Source organism: Aquarana catesbeiana, linkage group LG04, assembly GCF_042186555.1.
Source record: "Aquarana catesbeiana isolate 2022-GZ linkage group LG04, ASM4218655v1, whole genome shotgun sequence".
NCBI classification, from domain to species: domain Eukaryota; kingdom Metazoa; phylum Chordata; class Amphibia; order Anura; family Ranidae; genus Aquarana; species Aquarana catesbeiana.
The window spans coordinates 347918005-347935861 of record NC_133327.1 but is presented as its reverse complement, the minus strand read 5'-3'; positions in this window follow the sequence as shown (position 1 = coordinate 347935861).

The following is a 17857-nucleotide window of genomic DNA, read 5'->3' as shown; positions in this document are numbered from 1 at the left end:
GACTCCTAGTTCCCCCACACAGTCATAGTCCCCGTCCCCCACTCAAATGTACCCCCTCATCACTACGGGCACCACGCAGGTGCAAATACCCCTACCCCTCGGAACTGTAAAGGAACTAAAGGATACATGTCCTAAACCGAAAAAAGATCCCAAACAAGCAGTAAATTTTCTAAGAAGGTATTGTGATGGGAGTAGGATGTCAGAGGAAGATCTCCACATTATAATCAATGCGGTAGATCCAGATAGCACAGCGGAGATAGATGTCCCTACTTGGGCCACACAAAGTGATCTATACAAAGCAGGGGAGGATTGGTCAAAATTTTGTTATAAACTGTTGTCTGCTTGGCGAAAAGCCTATAAACTGCCCATCAATGATTTGATTTCTTACAAACAACAACCAGGAGAGGACTTTTATACTTTCCTCTCTAGATTATTTAAGATTGACACATCATGCGATGTGCAAAGTGACCCCCTGTTTTATTAGTACAGTAATGAATAATGAGGACCCCAAAGCCACACAGATCATTAAACTCGTACATCCAGAATGGGCAACACAGACCCCAAAAGACTTTATGGAGGACATAAAAAAGAGAGCTGCCTCCGGGGTTTTTAATACTAAAGGGGGAATATTTACACAGACAAATACTGATGAACACCCTCCACAAACATCAATGTACCCTGCTATTCAAATCCCTCCTGGCTATCCAGGTCAAAACCCTCCCATTCCACTCCCTACCTATGCAAATAGATATGACAACCCATACCCAAATTACTCACCCCCTAACCAGGGTTGTTTCAATTGTGGGGACCCCAACCACTGAAAGTCAGATTGCCCCCAATGAAGGGGCTATCTCCCCAGATGAGGTGGAATGTGGAGGGGTAACCAAAACAGGGGACATGGACGGGGCACAGCCCCTAACTATAGGCAGAATCCCTCCGTCTTTGCCCAGGAAACCGAAACTCCCGGTCCCCCTCCGCAGCAACAAAGAGAGACAGGCACGACAGGGGCACCTGCAAGAATTCAGATGAATTGGCCAGGAAATACACCTGACAATTCAAGATCACGCAACCCTTTTTATAACCAACAATAGGGCTGCCCGAGGCATGTTCCCACCTTGGTGATGCATCTTTTTTCTGATCATTGGAAGACCTTACCACAGGTCACTCTAAAAGTTGACGGACATGTGATCTGTTTTCTGCTGGACACGGGGGCAACAACATGTTGCCTAAATGACCCCCGTTTTGTAACTGATGACTGCACTGAGGGATGCTCTATGGGAATTAATGGGACAGACCTCATACACAAAATTACGCCACCTTTAGAGGTCTCTGACTTGAATGACAAAATACTCACTACCACACAGTTTGCGGTACTTCTAAACTGTCCCCTATGTTTAATGGGACGAGACTTGATGTCAAAACTGGGATTATACATTAAATTTGACATGGAGGGGGGAATGATGGCCAAATCTGCACACTGTGATCTGACAGCACCAAAAAGACGGGATTTGACTTTTTACTTCATGACGATACCAGGGAACCTTGAGGGACACCCTATCTGGGCAAAATTCAAAACAGATGTTGGACACATACCGTGTACACCATATATCCCCACTTTCAAGCCAGACACAGTCCCGTCATTTCAAAAGCAATACCCTTTGCCATTAGAAAAGATCCAGGGAATACAACCACAAATTGAAGAATATTTATACAAGGGTATTCTAAAACCAATCATTAGCCCCTGGAATACACCAATCAATCCTGTAAGAAAAGCAAATGGGGAATGGAGGATGGTGCAGGATCTTAGATGTGTCAATAAAAGTATTCAACCCCTACCACCCCTAGTATCTGATATCACAGGTGTATTTGTTAACATCCCTGCATCCTCCACTGTTTACACGGCCCTGTCTAATGCTTTCTTTAGCATAGAGGTGCATGAGGATTTCCAGCCAATATTCGCCTTTTCTTAGGAAAAAGGCCAATTGACCTGGAGCCGTCTTCCACAGGCATATGTAGACAGTCCAGCAGCTTTCTCCATGGTGCTCAAGGTCATTCTGGATGATTGGGTCCCACCAGAGGATTCAGTCCTATTGCAGTACATGGATGACCTGCTCCTATGCAGCGTAGATGGGGCACAGTGTGCGGTAGACTCTGAGAGCCTGATGACCCACCTTGCACTCAAGGGCCATTTGGCATCTCACAAAAAGATCCAGTGGTGCCAAGGGAGGGTGGAATAACTAGGATGTATTATCTCAGGCGGGACCAGAATAGTATCCCTGGAGAGAGTCAAGGCCCTCACTTGCCTAGACCCCCTGAAGGATAAGGCGGCACTCCTATCCTTCCTTGGATCAATAGTGTACTGGAGACAATGGATTCCTGACTGTTCCTACTATGATTCAATCCTACGCCCGGCTACCAGCCTCCAAGCACCAAAGACGGTCACATATACCAGTGAAATGACAATGGCTTTTAAATCTTTTATCAGCCCTAGCCCATGCTCCGGCATTGGGGTTGCCAAATCATGAGAAGCCTTTTGCACTCTATTGTATGGTCAGAGGCCCTGCTTTTGCTGCAATCCTTGAGCAAATGCACGGCACTCACTATCGCCCCGTTGCTTATATCTCAAAAAACTCCCTGTGCCAGTCCAAGGCATGCCTGCCTGTTTACAGGCATTGGCGGCTTGTGCCATGACTGTTAAGGAAGCATCCAAAATTACACTAGGGTCACCCACTACCCTCTTCACATCACATAGTGTCCTTCATCTGTTGCAGAACATGTCCACCCAGCATATGACTGCCCAGAGATCCAACGGTTATGAAATTATTCTCATGAATACTCATAACCTGACAGTGAAATCCTGCGCTGAAGCGACACCTGCGATCAGGTTGTTGCACGCTCTGCTAAAACTCCCAGTCGAACCCCAAGACATACACGACTGCACAGAAGAACTTCTCACTATCACAGCACCTAGAAAAGATCTCAGTGACATCCCAAACCCTGACAACTTGAATGGTTATTTAGATGGAAACTGTACACGACCCACAGACACCACTTACAAAACGGGGTATTCGGTAGTCATGTTGCCCAACACAATCATAGAGGCAAAACCTCTTTCAGCAACCTCCGCTCAACAGGCAGAACTCATAAGAGCATGTCAGCTTATTGAAGGACAGAATAACAATGTGTATACTGACAGTCGCTACGCTTTCGGCGTGGTACACGATTTCGGCATGATCTGGCTTCATCGTGGGTTCAAAACAGCTGACAACAAACAAATCAATAACCAACACTATGTTGAGGGATTAATACAAGCCCTACATAAACCAGCAAAGGTAAATGTCATCACGGTCCGGGAACATGCTTACGGCAAAACCCATATGGTAGAGGGGAATAATTTATCTGATAAAGCGGCAAAGGAAGCAGCGGCCAACCTACCCCAATGGGAAACTGTCACAAACCTATTTTTCTCCACTAATTTTCTATCACCGGATTTCCCTTCAGTGGCCTCCCTACTGAAGTCAAAGGCACAGGCTACTGACCTTGATTTCTGGGTGGAATCAGGTTTGACCCGCAGCCCTACGGGCTTATGGTCAAACAAGGAGGGAATATTGGGTATGCCTGAAAGTGTAGCCCCTCTCATACTGTCATACTTACATGGCCCGGGACACATAGGAAAAAAGCCCCTTCTACAAGCTCAGAGAAGGTTGGAAGCCTGATCCCCAGTCAGGCGACCAAAATTGGGGGCAGGTTGGACTATTCCGGTACGGTAATAGTAGGTAATCATAGTCCAACCTGCCCCCAATTTTGGTCGCCTGACTGGGGATCAGGCTTCCAACCTTCTCTGATTATTGATTTCTGGATGATGGTACACTTGTATTAATGTTACCTTAATTTTCAAACTAGAGAGGCCACTTATTTAACCCTTCTACAAGCTGTTGTCTGTACAAACAAAACTCACACCCTGGTAGACCAACTTATCGATTCATGCCTCACATGTGCTCAGAACGATGTTCAAGGGCCCTGCCACTGTAAACATGGACACCTGCCACCCCCGATAGGTCCTACAAGATTTACAGATTGATTTTACACACATGCCTAAACAAAAAGGGAATATTAAATATTTGTGCGTGATCGTGGATAAATTTTCATCATGGCCCGAGGCTATTCCCGTCACAGGAGAGACTGCAGGCATTGCAGCAAGGTGCCTCATCAATCATTTGATCTGCAGGTTTGGTTTACCCACTACCATCTATTCAGATGAGGGCCAGGCCTTTACGGCCAAACTTACTCAAGAACTCACTAGGGTCCTGGGAATCCAATGGAAGTTACACATCCCTTATCACCCCCAAAGTGCAGGAGTGGTAGAAAGGATGAACAGGAATATCAAAGACAAGCCAAAAAAAGGGCCACCCAGGACACTATGAAAAATTGGTTACATTTCCTCCCAGGAGTCCTTTTCCAAATTAGGACCACTCCCCATAGTAGAACAGGGATCTTCCCTTATTAGATATTAATGGGGAAGCCAGCCCAGAAAAAAACGCAGGAAGGAGAAGAGTCTAACTTATATTCTTTGCAGGAAGAGCACATGAAACATCTGGTAAGTAGTTTGACTGAAACCTACGACAAGGTTGCTGTCACTTTTCCTCCTCTTTCCACAGAACCAACACATCCCTTCATCCCTGGGGATAAAGTCCTGGTAAAACAACTTGCCGCAAGGAAACAAGCAGGCCCCATCCACTAAGGACCATTTGAAGTCTTGAAAGCTGCTAGAACTGCTATCCTCACAGATCAAGGTCTGCAATGGATACATGCCTCCAGGATCAAGAAAATACCCAGCCCGAACAGCCCCTTGAAGGAGACCCAAGTCAGCAAGTCGAAAGGATTGAACTCAAGCCCCTCAAAAGAGACAAACCCCCCCAAGCCAAGCCCCAGTTTAAGTAATTTCATTACAAACTGCCCCCTTACACCCTTCCCAGAGGCTTCCAGGGCTTCCGAAACTCTGGACCTGATGTCCCAGCCCCTCCACCCTTCCCATCTAAGAAACCCCGTCAATGGAAATGTACCCCCCAAATTATCATTGCATTTTCCTTTCTCATAACATGTAAGGTATTGCTTTTGACTGCATTTGGCTGTTGGATGACCTCAAGCCGTGGGTTCCAGTCCACTGTATTGAACCATACCAGCAATATGAGTATGCACTTACAAAAAAGGGCAGCCTTAATGGGGACGGGACATGTTTGTCCATGTTGCACACAGGTGGCGGAACAAATGTCAAAAGCACAGGCAGTAGCTGTGACAGGCTATCATATTCAGAGGAAAGGTGGTAATTGCCATATCTCAGCCATCGTATTAATTGCAAACCACAAAACTTGGTGTATGAATCCAAATCACAGGCCCAGTCAAAATATAATGAGTAAGTTTAAGAAGGCAAAATTAGCAGAGAAGGGAATAAATCAAGTGATACAAAATAGGAAATCCAACCACGCGCCCATTACACCCCTATCTGAAAGAGACCTTTAAAAAAACAAAACAAATATAAGCTAAAGAGAGAACTGCTTAGACCTGACTTTAGGAGTAACAATAATGGGGCACAGCCCGATGCGGACTCTTACTCATTCCCTGTTTCGATCCCACATCATTTTGTGATGATGCATGGTTTTGCTAGGAAACAAAATTATTCAGAATGCTGGGTTTGTTCCCATATAGGAACCGGTCGACACTCAGTCCCAATGGTTGGAAGACCGGTGACCCTAGAACAGCTGCTAAATATTACTCAGCCCATTCCCCCCAGACAATGTATCACCCATAAATAGGCCCCTACTATTTACAGGGTACACACGTAGGCCACAATTCTGTTTTCTCAATGGGGCAAGCAAAGACATGTATAATGGTAGGTTCTGCAGGGAAACTGAAGTAAACTTTACTGTGGTAAATGTAGACTACGCTTTAAATGGCACCTTAGAAATCAATGGTCTGATAACACATAACATTTCAGACTCAAATGAAAGAATAGGAAATATGTCAATATATAACATTTTATCCTGTGTTCAAGGTAGTAACTTCACACGAGCACAGGATTGGCTGATGGACACCCACATGAACAGTTCTTGGATGGAAGAGCGAGAGAATGAATTCCCCTCACTGGGCGATTGGCTCTGTCTCGTAGGCCTAAGGTTCAATCTAAACTCTCCAGGGAAGGTACACGCTCCCCATCTTCCCCATGGGTGGATGATATGTTGTGGATTATGGTGTCACACCACCATACACTACCCCATTGATAGGAAAACATCAGGGTGGTGCACTTTAGTTGAGATGATACCCTTTATGGGAACCAGTGATGGGGACTCTCCAGTAGAAATGATACCTGCCCATAGCCACTTAGAATTTGGGAGACAGAAGAGGGAAATAACTAACTGGTACAACAAAATGTTTGCCTCAATGGGAGGGGCCATTGTGTATAATGCTCTCACCAAAGTAGACGAATTCGGACAGTTAATTGACTCATGGATGAATAAAACGGCCCTAGACATAGGAATCATGAATGAAGAGCTTAGGAAGATCCTTTTTGAACAAGAGGTAATTAAACAGCGTTAGGAAAGAATGATGATGGTCTTAACAGGTCTCTGTGATGTTACAGGGGATAAAAGCCTCTGCTGCACCTACACGAACAATCTAACAAAACCCTCTGATGATTTGGAGGTGCCTGATTATTATGAAATAATTAAAGGGCATCAGGAAGAACAATCAAAACTACAAGATAAATTGAGGAGGCTAGGAGATTCCTGGAACCCCTTCTCAGGAGTGGGAGGGTGGTTCGGCACATTGTGGGAAAGTATTATGAACTTCTTTAAAAAGGCTGGAATGATACTAATTATGATACTGCTCCTAGGTATTGCCATTTATGCTACCATTAAATTAGTGTTCTACCTTGTCAGTGAGGTACCCTCTCTCACCAACGCAGTGCAGCCAGACCAGGAGAAGGAAACAACTATGGCCATGTTCTATGCAGAGAAGAGATGGTATAGCCATTAGGAGTGATCAAGGGAGAACTACGTTCCCCATGATCAAAGGAGGGATTGTTAGGGAATGGTTCATTAGAAAGACACATAGTCTAGAGTGATGCTTTAAGGTGAACTTATAAACTGCTAAGCTGAAATGCACAACGCAAGGCTTTTCTGCAAAAACATGTTTTTCTTGCTCAAGAATATGCAGCTGTAGCTAGCAGGAAGCCGTTTGTGGTTGCAAGTGAAGCTTATCTCGGAACATTATCAAATGATATTACGTATCACACACCTCGGCTTGGACCACACTGTTTCAATTTATAATTTAGTTAAAGGTTAAAGTATATTTTGATAAGAACATGTAACTCATGATACCTGTACTTCTGTGATCGGATATTTTAAGGGACTGCCCCTTAACAGTGTATAATGTTGTAACCCTATGTAACCTATGGCAAGCTTTTAATACAAGGTATTTCTTGATAACCCATAACTGTCTATGATGTCTTGATTACCCGATCAATCAAGGAAATCTCTTGGTGTCCAACAAGGTCCAGCTCGAGCAGAAGTGGCGCACTTGACCAGTTGACCAGATGACCTTTTCAGGTGACATTGATATATGTCCCTCAGGGTGGGGCCTGGGCCCCCATACCCATTTTAAGGCAAATAACTAGAAGATAAGCCAGCCAAGTGGGGACTAGCAAAATTAAGTCAGTTCCCATAGACTGCAATGGTATTTGTTGTATAACTTTTGCCCATGTTAGGCTCTTTGTTTGCCCCCTGGACCTGGGGGTGTTTATCCTATCTGTAATTTTGCAGCATGCTGGATGATGTGCTTAATTTTGGACAGGGGGTGGCTTATGTTGTGCTAGCTGCATTTGGTTTGGTCTGGGCATGCTCAGGGACTTTGATATTTTCCTGTGCCTTTTGGTGTGTGAAATGCATTTGGGTTGGTCTGAGCATGCTCAGGGACTTTGCTTTTTTTTCTTCTTCTTGTGTGTGAACAGCACTTGGATGTTTCTGGGCATGCTCAGTGAGTGTATTTTTTGGGTTAGTAATTTTAAGGACATTATTAACAGGGGTACCCACTTTGGCGTTCTGTCTCTACATTGGATGAACTTGCATTTTTGTGTGTTTCATGGACTGCATGTGTTTTCAATTGCCTCAGCATGCAAACCTATGTATTATGTATTATAAAGCTTGCAGATAGCATCCTTTACCCTGCCCTGAAAAGCGGCAAGATTGTGTGTGTGTGTGTGTGTGTGTGTGTGTGTGTGTGTGTGGCCGGCAAGCGAGTACATTTGGATATCCTTATAGAGTTTGTAACACATGTATTTTCTCTTTGTGTTTTTGTTTGTTATGTCTTTGCAAAACAGATGTGTTTTGTGGCAAGTTTTTTTTTTACTTTGGTTTATTGCATTTTTTCGGGTTGGGGGGATATTTTCCCCAGAAATATTTTTGATGTTGTCAATGTGTGTTGTTTTTAGTTTGTTTTAATTGTCTGTGCTGCCTTATTTTGCAAAATCTTCATCAATATGTTTAATGTTTAAATCCTGTCCATTTGTGGGTGCACTCCTGTTAATTTTCTCTGCAAAATGGTCAGACCTCAAAACCATATTCTGTTAGTGTCTCAAATTAACATACATGTGTTTTTTGCTTTCCATGCTCTTTTCCAAGTCCTGTTTTGTTGACCAATAAAATTTGTAGCAAATTTTTATGTTTTATGTGCTTTGTTAATTTTCATGCAACAGATTTCCCAACTGCAGCTTAACTAGGCTGATTGGCATGGCAATACAAAAAAAGGTGTGATTTGTCTAAAAGTTACTTTCCTGGTGCCTTCATGGTAGCATATGCATGGATTGTGCGTATGCTGCTATGGATAGTCACCAGGAAAGGAAAATTACACAGTGGTAAGTATTCAATTTTCCATTTTAGAGCAGTGGTTCGCAGCCTCAGTCCTCAAGTACCCCCGACAGAACATGTTTTGGGAATTTATCTTAGCTAAAATAGCTGTCCAAAATACCAAGCCATTGACTTGGCTTTAAAGCACCTGGGCAAGATGAAGGAAAACCTGTAAACATGGCCTGTTGAGGGTACTTGAGGACAGGGTTGAGAAGCACTGAGTTAAAATCGAGCTCAAGACAATCCTATTCTAATTGTGAGCATTTGAGGGAAACCAAGTGAGTGTTAGAACCCCTGCTTGTCTTTCTTAGGTTGGGCTTTGTGTCCCTTTTCTGAAAATTGGCTTCACTTCCTATTACATAGCCAAACAGGAAGTGAGGGTAAAACCCTACCAATGTCTTTACTTGGGACACACAGGTCAATCTAACTAGTGTTCAGATTAGGCAAATTGCACTCTAGCACTTTGATGTGTGCACCCCACATTATTAGGTATTTTGGGGTTTATTAAAGGCAAATCCACTCTGCAATACAAGTGTACTCGCTGTAAATCTGAGGGGAAGCATTGGCGATTTTATCATCCAATCATGTAGAAGCAAAGATGCTGTTTTTTTATTTACCTTGCATGTCCCCCTCGGCTCTCCAGCAACTGCATTTCCAAGTGCACTTGTAGTGCAAAGTGGATATGCCTTTAAATAAATAAACCCCAAGTCCAAGATACCTAATAATTTGGGGTGTAGAGAGCCAAATGCAGAGTGCAATTTACCTAATGGGGAAACTATTTAGGTTGACCTGTGTGTCCCCAGTGAGAGACATTGGTGGGGTTTTACCCTTACTTCCTGTTTGGCTATGTGACAGGAAGTGAATAAATTTGAGGGAGAAAGTGGAAAAATTTGAGAGGTGTCTTCACCCTATCAGGGGTGCAGACATCCCCCAAAACTGTCAAGACTTCTAATCCCTCTGCACTCTATCCCCAAGTAAAAATAAGAAAGAATTTCATTTAGTTTAACTTTGCAAAGACACGTTCCTCCAACTGTGATGCATGTCAATGGCCCATTTAGACCTTGTTTAATAGAAAACACCAATTGCCTTTGACTAGAAACTTTTGTTAGTCCAGTCCTGGAAATATGCATCTGCTTTACTATTAATTTCTCTAAAAATTGGGTTCCTGCAGCTAGATGCGCCAAATGCTACTAGATGCGGGACCGCTGTGTATGTGAGATGTGCGAGGAGGTATGTACCTGTGGTGCATATCTGGTTCCCGGAAGCGGTGGCCAGCACACAGGAATGACATCACGTCCCTACAGGAAGTTACTTGTACTGCTGCTAAGATATTCCCACCACCATGCCCTGCTCACTGTTCTCTGAGGAAAAGATGATCCTTATTTGCAAATTAAGAAAATTATTATTATTTTTAACATGGGGTTGTGTTTGTGTGGGTCCCTAACACACATTCATACATATTAGGGCCAATTTAGGCAGGATCTGATTTACCTACCAGTATGTTTTCAGAGTGTGGGAGGAAACCAGAGTACCTGGAGGAAACGCACGCAGGCACAGTGAGTACATGTAAACTCCAGGCGGATGGTGTCAGGGACGGGATTCGAACCAACAACCCTTTTTGCTGCTAGTTGAAAGTGCTAACCACTACACCACTGTGCTGCCCAAATATCTGTCTATAGATGTAGTTTCTTGTGTCCACCAGCAGAGAGAAGTTGGGTAGATGCCACACTCCCAATTCTGGAGGCATAATAATGGTCTAGCACAGGGGTCTTCAAACTGGTCTCCAGTTGTTTAGGAACTACAATTCCATCATGTCTAGTCATGTCTGTGAATGTCAGAGTTTTACAATGCCTCATGGGATGTGTAGTTCCGCAACAGTTGGAGAGCCGTAGTTTGAAGATTCCTGAACACTCTAGCATGTCTTAAAAAAAAGGTGGTTTCTCATATGCTTTGTATAATGCCCAAAAATATCGTTAGAAAAATACAAGTGGGTCATGGCACATCTACATTCCACTTTTGGCACTTAAGATGATCATGCACTATGCAATCTGATTAGCCAATCTCTCTACATCTAATTTATTTAAGATCTGATTGCAGTGTATGGTCACCTTTAAAGATCAATTGAGAAATGAGAAAACCGCAGTTACCCTAACACCAGTTGCAGTTTACATAGTTGTGCGTCTGCGTGCGCCGGTTCGCACATTCAAACAAGGATTTCTCTGGCGCACCAATTAAGGTATTAACCAGCGCAGCGCATTCGTCTTACTAAATCACCCCCGATGTATCACTCAATATAGCGCGGCACTTTCTAACACTTTTCTACATTTATACAATATTGTCAAATTGTGGTGTTCGCAGCTGTTCACTTTTAAAGTCAATAGTGCAGTATTATTGGAAGGTATTAGCATTCTAAATGTATGAAGCAAGATCATTTACTGCAAAATTTTATATTAGAAACTAAGAAAAACATAATTTTTTTTAATGTTATTTTTTCTCATTTTTATAGCAAGTGGTGATTAAATATAACTAAAAAATATATAAATAAAAAAATATATAAAAATGTAACTTAAGTACAATGCTGCATGAATGAGTAATTGTCATTTAAAGCGTGATGACAGTAGGCAAAAAGGGGATGAAAGTGTCTGGTATAGGAGTGGTTAAAGGTGGACTTAGATTTACATTGTTCAGGCTGGTGGGGTTCAGTAAGAGCTTTTTAAGGCTGCTTTCGTGCTGGGGTGGCGGGTCCGTTAGCAACAATTTACTGTTTAAGCCCCGTCCGCTAGCGGTGGTGCTTTTAACCCTCACTAGAGGCCGAAGAAGGGGTTAAAATCGCCCATGTTTTGCATTCATTCCAATGAGCAGGGGCGGTGTAGGAGCGCTGTATACAGCACTCCTACACCACCCCAAAGATGCTGCTTGCAGGTTTTTTTTGTCCCACCCCACAAGCGCACCACCCCAATGTGAAAGCACTCAGGCTTTCACACTGGGGAGGCATAAGAGGCTATTTTTAGTGCTAAAACTCCTGAAAACTGCCTCAATGTAAAACCAGCCTAAGTGTGGAGGTGACCAGTGCATCTGTTTAACTGATAGAAAGCCATGATCATTTACAAATGTCATTATCTATGTGAAAAACATCAATGCTGAACAGCTGGGATGCTGATGGAGGGCATGCAGGCCGGCCAGTGATGGGTGAGAGCCACCGGGCTGAGCTGAATGGCCCCTAATTGCTCCGCTCTCCTGTACAATTCAGGTGCTCATGCAGGCTGTGCTGACGGATCCACAGTGGTGGCACGAGAGGCCTCCCCTTGCTTGTCAGCAGCTAGAGATGAAATCAGTTCCAGCAGCAGCGGCATGTGTGTCGGGCGGGAAGCCGCGATGCAGTGAACCATGACTCTGTGGATGAATTTGTGGATGCTGGATGCAGGTGATAGCCCTTCCTTCTCTCTCTCTCTCTCTCTCTCTCTTTGCTCTTCCTGACTTTTTTCAAGTTGCTAGGCTGGACTGAGTTTACTATGAAAATGCTGGCTGTGCTGAAATGTTGATGTGCTAAAGGAGAAGCTGCTAGTTCTAAGGACTCTATGTTTAAAATATAAAAGCAGTTCCAAAAATCAGTGTGGGAGACTACATGTGGGCACTGGATGCAGGTGAAAGTCCCTCTCTCCCCCTCTCTCCCCCTCTCTCCCCCTCTCTCCCCCTCTCTCCCCCTCTCTCCCCCTCTCTCCCCCTCTCTCCCCCTCTCTCCCCCTCTCTCCCCCTCTCTCTCCCTCTCTCTCCCTCTCTCTCCCTCTCTCTCCCTCTCTCTCCCTCTCTCTCCCTCTCTCTCCCTCTCTCTCCCTCTCTCTCCCTCTCTCTCCCTCTCTCTCCCTCTCTCTCCCTCTCTCTCCCTCTCTCTCCCTCTCTCTCCCTCTCTCTCCCTCTCTCTCCCTCTCTCTCCCTCTCTCTCCCTCTCTCTCCCTCTCTCTCCCTCTCTCTCCCTCTCTCTCCCTCTCTCTCCCTCTCTCTCCCTCTCTCTCCCTCTCTCTCCCTCTCTCTCCCTCTCTCTCCCTCTCTCTCCCTCTCTCTCCCTCTCTCTCCCTCTCTCTCCCTCTCTCTCCCTCTCTCCCCCTCTCTCTCCCTCTCTCCCCCTCTCTCCCCCTCTCTCCCCCTCTCTCCGAGTTTACTATGAAAATGTTGATGTGCTAAAGGAGAAGATTAATTCCTGCAGTACTGGATGATAGGTGAAAAGTTTGTTCTCTCTTTACTTCCTGCTCCTCTCTGTGCACCAACAAATCAAATTGTGTTTGATCCTTAATACACAATGAGAAGAACTAACTGCTAGTTCTAAGGACTTTTATGTTTAAAATGCAAAATCAGCTTCAAATTCAGTGTGGGAGACTGAAAGAGAGCTGGCTTGTGGCACAATCTTGACAGCAGTAAAAACAGCAGAAAAATGTATTTGAGGGTCACCTCATGTATTTTAGTTGCAGTTTGAATTCTGCTCTTTATTGATATGCTGGGTGTGAGGAACTGTTGTGGCATTAAGAGGAGCAACATTTACCATTTATGTTAACCATAAAAATAGCTTTAAACTATGTGTGTGGCTGGCAAAAGTCATGGATAATAAAAGGAGGAGAGTTGGGCCTGAAGTCCAATAGAGAATGGGTGGAAACAAATGGAAAGCTTTGAGGTCTTCATGCTCTATGTTTAAAAGCATACAAAAATGCAACTTTGGTAATTCTGGAGAGAGGAGAAAAGCTTTGTCTTTATATATATATATATATATATATATATATATATATATATATATATATATATATATATATATATATATATATATATATATATATATATATATATATATATATAATCTGTATATCATTATTTTGACTGAAATTATTTGAAGATACTAGTGCCTAAAGGAGTAGCCAAACAGCAGAAAAATTAGAAAAATATGTGCATACACTGGTCAAAGATCTTCAAGCTTTCTTACAAGTTAAAAAAGTCAAGTAGAAAAAGTCAGGGCCAACAAAAGATGGATAAAGATATAGAAATACCATCAATAATGGAGGATCCAGCATCAGCTTTGGAGGAGGGTGCTAGAAGTGGGTATGAACCCTCATTAAAAGAAGTATTACTGGCAATGAACTCTTGCAAAGCCTCTCTCTATGAAATGACTGAGCAACTTAGGGGGATAAGAGAGGATATAAATTTCTTAAGACATGATGCAGAGAAAGTTTTTGAATGAACGACGGCTTTGGTGGGGAGACTGAGCCTGGTGGAGGATGATTTAAAACAGGAAGTGAAGACGATTGGCGATAAATTAAATGCACATAACTTTACAATGGAAGATTTGGAGAATAGACTGCGCAGGAACAATGTGAGAATTTTGGGGCTTTTATGGAGAAATGGTTGGTGCAGATTTTTGGGAAGGAAATTCTCCTTTCTTTGCAATTGAAAGGGCACCTAAGGTGCCATATAGAGTACCTCCCCCAGGGGGTCAGCCCAGATAATTTTTGGTGAAACTACTGTTTTCTAAGGACAAAGAGACTATAGTCCAAAAGGCCAGGGAAAAAAGAGATATATTTTATAATGGGGTTAAGATTTTATTTTTTCCAAATTTCTCCTCTGAACTGCAAAAAAAGAGCGAGGTTTGTAGAGGTCAAGAAAAATTTGCAGTGTCTCAAAATTGTATATGCTATGCTATATCCCTCCTATTATGGGTAGTGGCACTAGGTGAAATGCACTTTTTCTATGCCCCAAAAGAGGTGCTTATGTGGTTGGAGAAAAATGAAGAGAAGATACGACAGGGTTAAGAGCGGAATACAGGAATCTAATTTATGATGCTTGGGTCCCAGTTTTTGATTGGCTAGACTTTCCTTCTTTTTTTTGTTTTTGCTTGTGGGGGGTCGGGGGGCTACACGATGAAGAGTAAACAATAGTTGAATGTCCTCTGGGGATGGGTTGGCCTGGGCATCTTTCCTTTTCCTCTGTCTCCCCTCCCCTTCCCCCCACCCAAGGGAGAAAGGGGACGCTCCGGTCATTGAAATGGATAATTTCCTTTGGTATCGGCCTAATGTGGGCCAAGTGAAGGTTGTGAAAGAGACTCTTTATACTTGTTTTTTGTGGTCTTTTTTTTTATGCTGTTTTTTTTGTTGTTTGTTTATTGTATTTGTCTGTTTTCTCCCATTTTGCTGAGGATTGCAGCAATTTATCAGCCTCCTGGGCCAGTATTGCGCTTTCTTGATGACTTGCTGCCTGGCTACCGAACTTTCTCTCCTCTGAAATACCCACTATCATTCTTGGTGACTTCAACATTCCTGTCAATGTTAACAGCCCAACTACAGCTAAACTTCTCGACTTAACCTCATCTTTTGACCTAACCCAATGGACACATACTTCCACTAGGGATGAGCCGAACACCCCCCGGTTCGGTTTGCACCAGAACCTGCGAACGGACCGAAAATTCGCACGAACGTTGGAACCCCATTGACGTCTATGGGACTCGAACGTTCAAAATCAAAAGTGCTCATTTTAAAGGCTAATTTGCAGGGTATTGTCCTAAAAAGGGTTTGGAGACCCGGGTCCTGCCCCAGGAGACATGTATCAATGCAAAAAAAGTTTCAAAAATGGCCGTTTTTTTGGGAGCAGTGATTTTAATGATGCTTAAAGTAAAAAAAAGTGAAATATTCCTTTAAATATTGTACCTGGGGGGTGTCTATAGTATGCCTGTAAAGTGGCGCATGTTTCCCGTGCTTAGAACAGTCCCTGCACAAAATGACATTTTTAAAGGAATAAAAGTCATTGAAAACTGCTTGCGGCTTTAATGTAATGTCGGGTCCTGGTAATATGGATGAAAATCAGTGAGACAAACGACATGGGTACCCCCCAGTCCATTACCAGGCCCTTTGGGTCTTGTATGGATATTAAGGGGAACCCCGCACCCAAATTAAAAAAGGAAAGGTGTGGGGCCCCCAGGCCCTATATACTCTGAACAGCAGTATACAGGCGGTGCAAACAAGACAGGGACTGTAGGTTTGTTGTTAAGTAGAATCTGTTTGTAATTTTGAACTGGTACATTTTTAACGTGTTTAGCCCCAGCCAAAAAATCTATTTTAAGCTTTTTAGAAAACATAGGGAAGAGTTATCACTCCTGTGACATTTGTTTTGCTGTCTGTGCTCCTCTTCAAAAGATTTCACCTCACTTTTTGTCCCAATGCCAAATGTTTTTTGAAAATGTGGGTTTTTTAGTGAAACAAGGATTGGTGATAAAGCATTGGTGTAAATGAGAAATGTTTTTCTCATATTAACTCTTACAGGAGAGAATTTCCCTTCCTAGGGGTAGATTTCATCTCACTTCCTGTTGTCTCCTTCCGTTTGCAAGTAGGTGTCGTTTGTAAGTTGGATGTTTGAAAGGGGCCTGCCCTATATACTTAGCAGAAATTTGGGCCTTAGGTGTTGTTGTGTCCACAACACTGTAAGCCCTCACAGGGCCTTGCTGTGAAATATTAGATCAAGAATTGTAATTACATACCCCTGTTGAACAGGGGCAGAAAAATTGGGCCTTTGGTGGTGGTGCCACAACACTGTAAGTCCTCACAGTTACTCTTGGTGGGTGCAGAAACGGGCCCTGCTGTGAAATATTAGATCAAGAATTCTAATTACATGTCCCTGTTGAACAGGGGCTGAAAAATTGGGCCTTAGGCACTGGTGCTAGTGCCACAACACTGCAACCCCTCACAGATACTCTAGTTGGAGTGCAGGAACTAGCCCTGCTGCAAAGAATTGCATCAAAAATTGTAATTACACGCCCCTGTTAAACAGGGGTTGAAAAATTGGGCCTTAGGCACTGGTGGCAGCGCCCAGAACCAAAAATGTTCTTGCAAGCTATCAGCATGATCATTGAGGAGGAAGAGGATAATTACTCAGCATAACAGGATAGTCACTCAGCATCAGCATAGGCAGTCTTTGAAGGGATCTGACATTTAAAAAAAAATTATTCGGTTACATCAGCATCAGGTGCTTGGTAGCTGGTGGTGATCCAAGACTGATTCATTTTTATAAAGGTCAGTCGATCGACCGAGTCGGTGGACAGACGCACCCTGTGATCGGTTACAAAGCCTCCAGCAGCACTGAATGTGCATTCCGAAAGAACGCTGGATGCAGGAGAGGCCAGTAAGTCAATTGCATACTGTGCAAGCTCTGGCCAGTGATCCATCCTCAAGACCCAGTAACCCAGAGGATTTTCAGTGGGAAAGGTGTCCAAGTCAGATCTTGCCCCTAGGTATTCCTGCACCATGTAAAACAGACGCTGGCGATGGTTGCTGGATCCGATCATACCTTAGGGCTGCAGACTAAAAAATTGTCTGAACGCATCGGTCAGACGGCCACCTTCTTCACCGCTCCTTCTTTGACTGACCGAACCCTCAGCACCACATTGTCCAGAAACAGGAGTTTGTAACCTCCCAGTCTCTGGGAACGCGTTGCACAGACCTTTCTGCAAGGCCTCCCGAAGATGTTTCATCCTCTGTTTTCTCTGCGATGGCAAGATAAGGTCCGCAACCTTACCCTTGTAAAGTGGATCAAGGAGGGTTGCCAAACAGTATTGTTCCTTCTCCTTGATACCACGAATACGAGGATCCTTCCGCAGGCTTTGCAGGATCAGGGAGGCCATGCAGCGTAGGTTTGCTGAGGCATTCAGTCCGGAGTCCTCTGGGTCACTAAGGATGACATGATCCGCAGCCACCTCCTCCCAGGCACGTACAAGTCCATGTGTTTCTTGGGACTGTAAATGATCCCTTAAAGACTGCTGCTGATGCTGAGTGCCAGGCTTAACCTCCATACTGACACAATCCTCCTCCTCCTCCTCCTCCTCCTCTTCCTGTGTGATCGGTGGGCACGCAGGAACACTGTCTGGATAAAGGGGGCCTTGAGAGCTAAGGAAGTCCTCCTCTTCCTGCCTCTGTTCTGCCTCAAGTGCC